This window comes from Cyprinus carpio, chromosome A20 (genome assembly GCF_018340385.1).
Source record: "Cyprinus carpio isolate SPL01 chromosome A20, ASM1834038v1, whole genome shotgun sequence".
In the NCBI taxonomy this organism is placed as follows: Eukaryota; Metazoa; Chordata; class Actinopteri; order Cypriniformes; family Cyprinidae; genus Cyprinus; species Cyprinus carpio.
In genome coordinates, this window is record NC_056591.1 from 308,489 (window position 1) to 320,495 (window position 12,007).

Consider the following 12,007-nt stretch of genomic DNA (forward strand, 5'->3'; position numbering starts at 1 on the left):
TTGCTTGAGCAAATTAATGTATAAATCTAAAAGTAAATGCAAAAGAAAAAGCATTGAATAATGTGTTGCTTATATTTATTGTTTAAACATGTCTGTTAAATATTGTATTACTGTACTGTGTAATTCTGAAAGTGATTTTCAGTGACAATGTTTGGATTTTAAATCAAAATAATGGATAAATGAGTCTGTGTTGCTTCATATCTCACAAGAGTCACCTAAGAAGGGAATTGCACCCATTTTCAAAAAATCAGGCCCTGAATAAATTTCTAAAAATGTTGATTGGAGTATCACTATATATAATTATAAATTATAAAAAGAAGCCTTTAAAAAGATCGGTATCGGAGATCGGTATCGGAAGATACTGCTTTCTGCTATCGGCCTCAAAAATCCTGATCGGAGCATCCCCAGGAAATATAATATATAATCTCCACTCTTAACATTCACAGTTGAGGACATCCAGTCTGGTGTTATTACATATTATTTGCATATTACCTTCACTCTTTCATCACTGTCAAAATATTGATTACTTCTTTAAAAAAATATAGAAATATACAACTACCTTTCACAAGGTATAGTTATGAAATGACTTCCCTTTCAATCTCTGGCTATTCCAACAGTAAAAGTGGTAATTTGGCCCAAAATGAAAATTTGCTTTTCCAAGTAGGTGACTATTTTTCTTCAGTAAAACAGTAAAGAAGATTTGTAGCTGAAACCGTCATCCTTGGTGATTCATAAAATGCAAGTTAGCAGTTACCGTCACTTTGACAGTAAAAAAACTGTCAACTAAACAATGGGAAACCATAAAAACTTTAATTTGGCTGCTTCATTGGAGTTCTCGGTTCACGCATGCGCATCTCAGCGGTTCATCGGTCTTCGGTCTGAGTCAAACCGTTTCCTCAGTTCAATGACTACTGAAGGAAGTGGAGAGCTGAATCAGTTCATTCCTCTTAGGATCAGATATGCCAGTATTTTGACTCATCTGGAGTTAGAGTGACTGTCAGCCATCTGAAAGTGAGTTTAAATCTTGTAGATCTGTGCTGCTTGGGCTGCGAACTGTTTCGGACACTTCAGTCCGACTTAGTCAACTGGTTCAGCAAAAAGAAGATGAAAAAAAAAGATTGATTAGTTTGTGAACCAGACATCACTCCGGACTGTTTGCTTAAGTCTCTGGATTACAGGTCATAATGTTGTAAATAATGTTCAGTTTCTTGCACAGACCAATTGTTTCGCTTCATAAGACCTCAGTATAAAGTCAGGAGCCAAGGGGATTAATTTTGTGTTTGTTGATATGCTTTTATGATTCTGAAAGTGTCGGTAGCTACTGACTTGAATTTTTAAATATTAAAAAAAAAAAAAAAAATGGATTTGGGTGACATTTGCTATGACTGTATATAGTATATAGTGTGTTTACTTTTGTACATAGTGAATATACCAAGTACATTGTCAAAGTGTGCTGTACAAAGCAATTCTAAACAATTTCTTCTATTGTCAAGATGAAAACTGGGCAGGCTGTTTGTCAATAGAGCAAAGTACTGACTACATGCTACCAACGGAAACCTTTAGTATGTGGTAGTATGCAGTACACTAGTATTCCATTCCAATCACCCTGCTGGGCTTTATTTTGCAATAATGCACATTATTCTGTTTATTACTTGGATATTTGCCAAATAAGTGTGTAGGGATTTCTTTATGAATATTTATAATTTTCTATAAAAGAAAGAGATTAAACTAGCACAGTTATGGCGAAATCACCTGACTGAGACATCCACTTATACAGCAAATATTAGAGCACAGAAGGACACCATTGACCAATCGCAATCAAGTATTACACTTGTAATAAAGCTAAATACAGCCTGTGTAAACAGGGAGTTAAACTATGAACTCAGGCATCTCACATAAGTGAACTTGCAGCAGGATTGCAGAGCAATTGTGAATGCTGCTGGAGTAATTGAATCGACTCCCGGGGAAAGCATGGCGCTCACAGCGAGATGTTAATGGCTGCAGGTGAGAACAGCAGCGTTGATGTCAGAAGGTGTGTGTGTCCCGCCGTTTCCTCTATAAACGCCCGTTGGGTAAACACTCGTTTCTCACAAACTCTCCAGGCAAACCGAAAGGTCAAAGGTTGGTCGCGTGAACTAAACGGCGTATCCAGATGGCACTAGCGTTCAGCCAAGAGTCACTGGCAGATAATAAAACGTGTTCATGTGCAATTTTTGATTTATGTAAGTGCTTCCTTATGAACGTGCTGGAGAAGGTTTGTGTGAAGTGCTCATTAATCACTTCAGTGTAAAAAGGAAGAAGAAAACGATGAGAGATAGACGACAGAAGGCTCGACATATTAGACGAGTGAGTTTGGCCGGCTCTCAAAGCCACAAGAACACATGAGCACGAGTTCAGATCCACAAAGCTCAGATTTGAGGCTGTTTAGTGAGTTCAGAGCTGTGGTTTATGTTAGTATGCTGCCCAACACTGGACAGAGAACTAAACCACCACACCACTAATGACACACAACTACACCCAGCTTAACTCTCCGCTTAACAAACCTCAAACCTCACAGCTCAGGCTGAATCTACCCAACAGCTCTGCTCCAGACTTGCTGCTTACATAGGGAGCATGCAAATGAAATGGAAACCCATCAACACAATCAAAGCTAACAGCACAATATTCTAATCAGTGCAAACATGCAGTACACAGGGCTGGGCGATATGGCAAAAAAATTAAATTAAACTTTTTTCATTATGACCGATTTAAGATAACAATTTCGATTTTTACCGTTTGAAAAGATGCATGAAATATGACGTCAAAAATTGTACAAGCTCTGCCTATATGTATAACCATATCCTATATCAAAGGTGCCCAAACTCGGTCCTGGAGGGCCGGTGTCCTGCAGAGTTTAGCTCCAACTTGCCTTAACACACCTGCTGGGAAGTTTCTAGTATGTCTACACTGTAAAAAATCCAATTAACAAATGTTGGAAGGGCAAAAACAATTAAGTTGAGCTAATTTTATTGCTTGGGTTTAGTTGAGAGGACATATTATATTAAGTCTACACAAATATATTTGAAACACACTAAATTAACAGTTATTTTCAAATCCAGTCAACAATTAGCAATGCTAATGTATGTATGTCAAGTTCACGCATCAGGTAAGTGGAACTGAATTTGTACTTCGACTGAATTTATCAATACTTGTATATTAAAAAAAGGTGTAAATGTATTATTTAAAATGTATGTATTTATACACAAACGTACAACATACATAAAAACATTGAATAAGCGTTGTATGAATATGTCTGAGGGAAATGAGCTGTTTAAGAGAAGGGAACGTGAACTTTCTTCTTGTTTAATCCATGAAACACTTAAAGGAATACTCCACCCCAAAATGAAAATTTTGTCATTAATCACTTACCCCGATGTCGTTCCAAACACGTAAAAGCTCTGTTCAATTTAAGATATTTTGGATGAAAACCTGGAGGCCTGTGACTGTCCCATAGACTGCCAAATAAATAACAGTGTTTCTATGTGTATTTAGCTTTGATTTGAAATAAAACAGCGCATCCTAGTGGCGCGGATGACACAGAAGAGCATACACAGCATAGGGTGATATGGAGGGACACAGAGGAGAAAGGAATTATTGAATAAAGTCGTTATTTTTGTTTTCTTTGCTTACAAAAAGTGTTCCCGTTGCTTCATATAACCCAGACTGCATGTCTGATGGCAGATGGAGTATTCTGACGACGACTTTCATACCTTTTATGGACCATAACACTGTTATTTACTTGGCAGTCTATGGGACAGTCACAGGCCTCCCGGTTTTCATCCAAAATATCTTAAATTGTGTTCTGAAGACGAATAGAGCTTTCACTGGTTTGGAACGACATGGGGTTAAGTGATTAATGACAAAATCTTCATTTTGGGGTGGAGTATCCCTTCAATGTCAAAAGCTGTGTTACTATAATGAATTTCAGGGTTAATTTTGGTGTGTTGTATGATATTTCTGTGTTTCTGTGACGTTAAAAGATATGAAGACATCACGCAGTCTCTCTCTTATGAGCCATACTTATTATGACAAAACGTGTAACCACAGTAATATGCTTATTTGTAGTTAACATGGGCGTGTTGAAAGGGTTTTTGCGTGTGAAAACTCTTGCAATTGTCCCGTGAAGTTAAAAGTCGACATTAAACATGACTAACAACCAGGCTCTTTTCAAACGGTGTGGATTACACAGCATTTCTGATCAGATATCAGATATCTTTTCCCCAAGTAGTAATCTGTGAATATTAAAGGTGTGGATTACACAGCGTTTTTTTCCAGATAACGAATAACACAAAGTGAGGCAAAGTGCGGGTTTTATTCTGTTTTGCCTTCGTTCTAAGAAATGAACATAAACTTAAGTTGGCTACTAAAGTGAATCTGTGGAATACTAAATATTTTAACTAATAATTTGTTTTCTATTTCTTTTTCCAAAACTCTCATTTTCCTCTGACTTCAGCTTCAGAGTTAAATGTTTTGTAAATAAATTTTTTGTATAATATTATATTATTGTTTTTTTGTTGTTGTTTTTTTTTTTTATTCCACTTCCCACGTCTTGTGTTTTTCAATGCAAAACCACATTTAGGACTAGCAATACATTTCATGTTATGGTATCATAAACTGTCAGATAATTTTTTTTTTATTGACGGTTATTGTCGTATTCCCAACAAATTGTAACATTTGCTTTTTTTTTTTTTATTTTTTTTTTTTTATTCAAAACCGCAATTCCTCAGTTTAAAAAGAATCAAATAATGGCAAAACACTACATGCAAATTAACCAATAAAATCAGAAAATTACACACTACAACTTTTTAATACCGTTTTTCACAATGCATTATGTGATTGCATTCACCACAATAGACACACGTGGAGCTCTTTTCCAAATTGTTAAAAAAAAAAGCGCTTGTGATGTTTTGTGAGTGAGAAATGTGTTCAACTTCACTGATTATTTGTTCATTACACCACTGAAATGACATGAATATTCAGATTTGTCTTCAATGAACGGCTGTGTTGCATGGATTGGCCATTGTTGCCAAGTAATGGTGGATATTTGTCAATGTTTTGCCACAGAATCGTTTGCCAGTGGTAAAACTGTTCTTTTTGTAAGGGTCGCTGCAGGTTCATCGCTGCAAGTTATCTGAGAAACAGTTTTTACAGGCAGTCATACTGCAAGAGGAATATTGTCATTCCAGAGAGCGTTTGATTGGACAACAATCTGCGTGCAAGATGATGTCATCACAGAAATGCGCTTACAGTACACTCTTCTAAAAGTACACTAGCACACAGATGGCCGCAAAGCTAATACACATGGACTCAAAGCCACAAAACCGTAACTGCATGGGGTCTTTGAAGAACAGTTCAGTTTGTGAGCTTGAAAAAACAGCAATTTCCAGAGCTGCTTCACACAAGATGGAAAATGGGGCAGTTTTTTAAAAAAGACCGAAACAGCAAAAAAGTCATTTATAATAACAACAAAGCAAATGATTTCTCAAAACCGAATTCAATAAACCACCGCAAAATAACAACAAAACACAGCCGTTTCAGTTTGATCTGCTGCTCATTTCACAGTCACTGTTTTACAGCGCAAAACACTTTATTGTAAAACATTATCACGAGACTTCTGGGAAAAATATCAAAAAAGAGCTACACTGAATACAACTAATGTTCATGCCTTAAATCAGGTAAAAATAGCACTTGCAGGTCACCACCTTTCACAGTGCATAATTCAGCTCTTTTAAATCAAGATGTTGAGACTATTTAGAGAAGAAAGAGAGAGAGAGACAGAAAGAGATTGAGAAACAAGAAAGTGAGTAACGGAGAAGGAAACCACCAGGCATGACATTAGCTATTGATGATTTGATGTAAAACAGACCTCCGTTTCTCGTTCCAGAGAGTGTAGGAGTTCAATGTGATCACAAAGACAAATCTTCAGTCAATGTGAAATGTGCAGCGCATTAGTGTGCTCATGTTCAAGTCACTCCTCAGTGGAATCAGAGCATGACTGAGCAAAAAAAAACAAAAAAAACCTTGTTCTAGTTACACACTTCTACAGAATGCAGCCTCGATCGTGCCAAAACCACACAGACACACCCAGAGCAATCAGAAAACACTTCTTGAAGCCAAAGCTACACTTTTGTAGCAGTTGATTTTGTTCCTTCAAATCCTCTTATGATGTTAGTCGAGGTTCTTGCACAATATTTAGCGTATATGAACAAATGAGCTTGTTTTTTTGTTTTTTTTTTTGCTACAAAACCATTAAGATTTCTAAATATGTAAATGAGCTCTGCTGTAATTGGCTAAGCCTGTATAGATGAAGTTAGCTCTGCTGTAATTTCTAAACAACAACATATTAATTGTGAGTGATCATTTGAAAACATTTTTGATTCTACAAATCATTTAATTGTGATTCATTTAACTCTGAAAGTGAAGCTCCATTAGATTCCACTGAATGACCGAAGGTTTTCTGAAAATATAAGCTGATCTGTTATCTCTGAACATTCAGAGAGGAAACAGACCCGTCAAACACATCCCATCCGAGCTCTCTTTGATTGCTCATGAAATGTGAATAACTGAAACGGGCTGTTGGGTTCTTGGCAGTGATGTAAAATGCGGACATTCACATTCAGATCCCTCCCGCTCCGGCCCTGGAGCTCATCTGCTGCTCAGTGAAAACGCTCAACCTTCACCGGAGGATAAAACTGCACAATAAAACCCCTACAAATTAAATGCTTTCATAACAAGTCATTTTGTGGCATTAAATGCAGCTTTAATGACCATTTTACCATAATACCAGGGTTACTGCAATTACAATAAAATGTGCAAACAAAACAACCAATTCTGGAAGCTTCTTATACTGACAGAAGGAGATCTTGCACTGATGTATTACGATTTCACGGCAGTAAATTAACTAGCGTTTTTGGCAGAAACTCCTACAAATGAGAAGAATTTCATCGAATAAAGCTGACAGAACTGAAATGCATAGTAGTCTTTATCTAAATAAGGCTGATGTAGTAGATGAGAGGCGTCAGCGGCTATCCAAACACTATCTTGGTGTAACACTGACGCTGTCACAACACTCTCAAGAAGATGGCTGACAGAAGACGCTCAAGATGGCTGTCACACTTCCCACAACACTAACACGACCGTTACGCGCTAACAGCCGGATCACAAACTGCCCACTCCACCTCTGCAGCACTCAAACACACAGCGCACATCAGTCCAAACTGCTGGGCTTCTTTAAGAGTGCTCTAATTATACAGGCCGCCTTCATGGAAGTGACCCACATTAACAGGAACGGTCCCTTTTGTCAGGAGAACACTGGCCAAGAGATGTAGAGTGGAAAGCTCTGTCACTGTCCTCCCCAGCGATCTTCACACGCTCACAGTAACTCAAGACCTTCAAAAGCACATTCCAGTCATTCAGAGCCACCTGCGCTACAAACCAGGAGCCGGACAGTTTTTGTATCTAAAGATATTAAAAACATTGAATCTTGTGCTACATTATCCAGTAAAAAGTTACAAATTACAAAACATTGTATCACGTGTAGCCTTTCTTAAATTTGCTCAGATTATTTCATTTGAGTTATCACTCAGTAGTGTTCACAGAAGTTCCTCCTAGCCAGGTGTCCTTAAAATTAAACATTTTTAACTTATATAATTATGAATTGTAAATTCTTCTGTTTATCACTTTTGTAAAAATTAGGGTTCTGTATTTAGTGGGAATTTTTGCTAATGTACTGTCAATGTACTGTCTTTCTTATATATATATATATAAATTGTATCCGATATAATTAAAATGCCACTGCCTCATTAAGTAGGAATCTCTATAAATATCTAACTTTGTTCCAAGTACCCACCATGCAATGCTCATACCACAAAAACACACACTATTTCTACCTATTTTTAATGCATAAATTTTATTTTGTTGGTATAAATTAATTGATAAATTTAAATAATATTTATATTTATATATTTACATAATATTCTGACTTGAATAAAACCAATTAATATACATGTTACCATTTTCAGTACAGTGAGACATGATTCAACAGCCTTACAGTAAAAGGGTCATGAACTGGCTTTTTTATTATTTTGTACTGTTGTCTGAGGTCCACTTATGATGTCCGTGTGGTTTTATATTCAAAAACATCTAAGTCATTATTAAATGGGCCATTTTGTTTTATGGTTTTGAGGCCGGCTCGAGAAACGCTGGTTTTTATGGGCATGCTGGATTGAAGACTTGGAAGTAAACGCCCACTGCTGTGATTGAATAACAGTTTTGCACAGTAAACTAACTTTCTGTGTGGCTGTTTGACAAGCTGTGTCCTTCATAGTTGGAGCCTCCCGTGACTTTGGTTAGACACGTACACATAATCAGGACATATCAAGTGATCACTAACAAAGCAATAGTGACACACAATACAGGTATTTGCTGCACCATTCCTGTCGGATTCAATATAAACACACAACATTGCTTTTTAATCTCATTCTCTCTGCAAATCCAGCATCGAGCTGTGTCTTGTTTACAAAGGAATCCGCTGTGAAATGAAGCGAACAAATTATCAATGTGCTACTCACGTGTTGAAACTTTATTAAAAATAAAGTCCAACCACGCATTCCTAACATTTGAATCTGAAGGAAGGTTATGCAGCGACTGTGTTCTTCCACAACCAGACACTGCACAATATTTTGCAATCTTTAATGGCATTTTTATTGCTTGGTTGCTCAATCCAGTTTAGCGCTGCTTATGTTATTTCCCCACTATGTCATGCGCGAATCAGTGGGCTAAGTGTGCACTGCAGTAAACTTCATGCCATTCACATGCTCCCCAAAGCCAGTTGGACAACACCGTCGGACCTCATCAAACACACGTGAGCAGCGGCGGCGATGTCTTCCTCGGGTTTTACAGCTGGAGATTTAGGTGCGTTTCAAACGGAACATGTTCTGCGGCATGACACATCAGTGTATATGCATACGCATCCTGAAGCCGATCCCTGAGGCGGATCTAAGTGCCCTCAGCTGAGACGTGCCAATTTTACATCTGAGCTGTTTCATAAAGGGCTCTCTCTCCACATGAACACCACTCAACTTTACTTGTTTGATGTTTATGACAGCAGAGGGACGTAAGGCCTCTATACTGAGCTTGTGTGTCTTCTGGTTAGAATGATTAATAAAGAATATGAGAAACTGTCCAACAATTATTTCACCATAAAGGTGCATTTACTTTTTAAATTTAAAATCAGTCAAATCAAATCTTTTCCCAAATCCATAACCTGCCAATCAAAAGTGCTGCTAGTAGATTTAAAGCCACTAAACAACAGTAACACACTATCAGGAGGCGGATCACATGAGCTTCGATGTCTGCACTCCCATTGGCAGTCACCAGTAGATCAACTCTCATTTGAAACTTTGTGCTTTTCTAACGGTCGCTGTCGGCTATGTCGCTTTAAAACGAGAACACTATCAGTGTGAACACCCCTTCAGGCAGGATGATACACAAAAAACAAAACTAGCATCTAATGGGTCTGTGCTAATCCACCGTAACTCAAAATGTATCCCTGTAGGTGTAGAGAATCCTCTCCAGGCTTTGTGCTCACTTACTGTTACACTGAGTCACTCAGCCACACCGTCCAAACGACTCCCTCAAGCACTGAGACGTCAAGCCATGCAGCTAGCGTCACTTAATGTTTGTAATTATAGGAAAAACACATCATGCAAACATGTTTGTGTCACTTTATAAAACATCTTCTTGCAGAGAGTGCAGGAATGGACCATGATGAACCTCATGCACATCAACTGATAATAAACCAATATAAACTGAAGATCATTTTTAGTCCACATTTGTCTTCTACTGTGCATCTGTTTTTTCTTCATCCTTTCCATTCTTCTCTCTTTTGTAGTCTATCTTTCTATCCACATGTCTGTCTCTGCCTGTCTCTTCCCTTTCCATTCTTCTCTCTCTTTCTGTCTCTTGTAGTCTATCTTTTTTTTTTTTGTTGTTTTTTTTTTTATATTCTTTTTTTTTTTGTGTATTTTTTTTTACACTTTTTGTTGTCTATCTTTCTGTCCGCATTTCTTTCTCTTGCGGTCCATCTATCTCTATTTCCTTTCTATCATTCCCCCTTTTTCGTGTCCATATTTCTCTTTTCCTGTCAATTTTATGTCTACATTTCCCTTTTCCTGTCCATCTTTGTATATTCTCTTTCCATTCATCCCTCTTTATCCACTTTTGAAATGTTCTTGTCCATCTTTTTGTCTTGTTCTCTTGTTCTATCTACTCCTGCATATCTTTCGGTCCACATTTCCATTTTTTTGCACTTTTTGTCCACATTTGTCTCTTCTTGTCCATCTCCCTCTCTCTTTTCCAGTCCATCTCTCTGTTGTTTTTCCTGTCCATTTTTGTCCACATTTCTGTCTCTTTCTGTCCATCCCTCTGTCTTTTCCCTTTCCATCCTTCTCTCTTCCCCTATTTATTTTTCTATCCACATTTCTGTTGTTCCAGTCCATCTCTCTGTTGTTTCCTGTCCATTTTTGTCCACATTTGTGTCTCTTCCAATCTGTCCCTCTGTCCACATTTATGTCTTTTCCTGTCCATATCTCTCTCTCCCTCTTCCCTTTTTTATCTTTCTATCTAAATTTCTGTAATTCCTGTCCATCTTCTTATCTTACTGTCCATCTCTCGGTCTCATCGTCTTTTTTAAAACATTTGTGTATTTTCCTGTCCATTTTCCACCTTTCTGTCTCTTTTTCCTTTCCATCCTTCTCTCTTTTCTCTATTTTTGTTCACCTCTCTATCTCATGTCCCTGCATTTTTCTGCAGAAAAAGCACTTGTTGATTGTTTGATATCAAAATTAAGACATGTAAATGTCCCATCTTTGTCAACTTTCCATGAGAGACAAGTCTGATGAGAGTCCCCTAAATATTGTTCTCAAGTGAATGTAGTGAGAGACTGCAGCCCACGAGGCCAGCTGTTCACACACAAACAAACACAGTGAGAAATCAACCCTAATGAATGCATGCCTTCTAAATGCAGCAAAAATGACAAAACATCAAATTATCATTTTTTTCCATTCAATTGCTTGAAGGTGTTGGTTAGCCAGGCGCCTTAAGTGAGATGCAACAGCTATTATCATAAAAACTGCAATGTTCTCTTTCAGGTCCTCTTCTAGTGAAACCCTACCTGACTGGAAGCAAGGGCTGACGACCTTCTCTGTTCTCCCGCCTTGATTAATAACTTAATATCTTATTAATTAGGGAATTTAGCTGAGAGTGAAATGCTTTAATTTCCCTGAGCAGAATCTCCTGTCTGAAAACGAATGATTAAGCATCACAGAGGTGAAAAGTGAAGGTTGCAACGCTCCACTCTCCCCTCTTGTTCGCGTCTTCTTTCAGCACATTTAAAAAGCTTAATTGTGTCACGTATGACAGTCCTTTGACCAAAGCCTTTTTCCCCCTCCGGCACTCCACACGTTTTGTCATGTAAATGGAAAAGTATTTTCAGATCCCAACCGAGGAGTGTTCAGAGAGCGGGAAGAGCAGTTGAAAGAAGATTAATGTTCTGTTACCTGCCTATTTTCTCTCAACTTCTTCAGTTCTTCAGTAATGGCTTTTACCCTGACATGATAAGACGGCGCTGCAAATTTGTTCAAATGTTAGCAGCCCATTAAAACATTCCTAAATCTGCCTTACTGCTTAAACAAGCCCAAGGGCAGATAAAAACGTGTTTTCACTCTCACTTTGTGTTCTTTCAAATTGGAGACTTGCCCCACTTGCCTCAGATTCTCAACCATCAAGGCTGATTTATACTTCTGCGTCGGACCTACGCCGTAGCCTTTACGCCGCAGACTATGCGTCAGTTTTAATTTATACTTCTACGTTGTTGTCCGCATCGACGTGCAGTACACGTGCAAACCACTAGTCTGCAGTGTCCACGGGCATGTTGCTGGTGTAACCCGCAGTACCACGACAAAAGCCG

General features: G+C 38.0%; 1 protein-coding gene across 18 annotated transcripts in view; it reads right to left on the reverse strand.

Annotated features, from left to right (window-relative positions):
- ptprk (protein tyrosine phosphatase receptor type K) overlaps positions 1-12,007 on the reverse strand; it is a 166,185-nt gene that overhangs the window by 110,740 nt on the left and 43,438 nt on the right. The window lies entirely within an intron of this gene.